This window comes from Zalophus californianus, chromosome 3, assembly GCF_009762305.2.
Source record: "Zalophus californianus isolate mZalCal1 chromosome 3, mZalCal1.pri.v2, whole genome shotgun sequence".
Lineage (NCBI taxonomy): Eukaryota > Metazoa > Chordata > Mammalia > Carnivora > Otariidae > Zalophus > Zalophus californianus.
In genome coordinates this window covers 49,446,981-49,447,709 of record NC_045597.1, presented here as the reverse complement: position 1 = coordinate 49,447,709, position 729 = coordinate 49,446,981, and the positions used below count along the sequence as shown (strand labels likewise).

The 729-nt window shown below is 35.4% G+C and overlaps 1 non-coding gene across 1 annotated transcript; it reads left to right on the top strand.

Moving 5' to 3' along the window:
• The first annotated feature begins 275 nt into the window (after positions 1-275).
• LOC113921157 lies at positions 276-387 on the top strand. The gene has a single exon (XR_003519556.1). It is a non-coding gene; the product is annotated as a U6 spliceosomal RNA (small nuclear RNA).
• The last annotated feature ends 342 nt before the right edge of the window (positions 388-729 follow it).

Below are 729 nucleotides of genomic sequence, written 5' to 3'. Positions count from 1 at the left end.
AAGTAAAAGCTAAGTAGTCCAGGAACTCACAAGATAGAATGTTTTCTTCAAGGTCAAGTACTCACTAAAATAAAACCCTTGAAAAATGGCAAGAACTGTCAGAAATTAAGTGAGGTTATCTAATATGATGGTTCAATGGTATGTTTGATGGTTTAAATATATTGATCATTTTGAAATACTTAGATTGTCAGTGAACTTTGTTCAAATAAACTAAACATTTTTCCACACTTCCCTTCCATATTAAATAATCTTATATTTAAAAATCTCCCTACCCAGTGCTCACTTTGGCAGCACATATACTAAAATTGAAATGATAGAAGGAAGATTAGCATGGCATCTGTGCAAAGATCACATGAAAATTGGTGAAAAATCTCCCCACCCAGATTTCAATTTACAGTATATTCGAAAGTATTTAATTGAAGGACAAGAAAATTCTTGATTTTTATGTGTTCCAAAGCATCCCATGTAACCAAACATGGTGGCAATATTTATCTTCTTTTATTTAAAAAGTTCTTTTTAGAGGTGCCTGGGTGTCTCAGTAGGTTAAGTGTCTGTCTTCAGCTCAGGTTATGATCCCTGGATCCTGGGATTGAGCCCCACATCAGGCTCCCTGCTCAGTCGGGAGTCTGCTTCTCCCTCTCTATCTCCTTCTGTTTCTCCCCCAACTCATGCTTTCTCCCTCTCTCATAAACAAATAAAATCTTAAAAAAAAAAAAGTTCTTTTGAGGA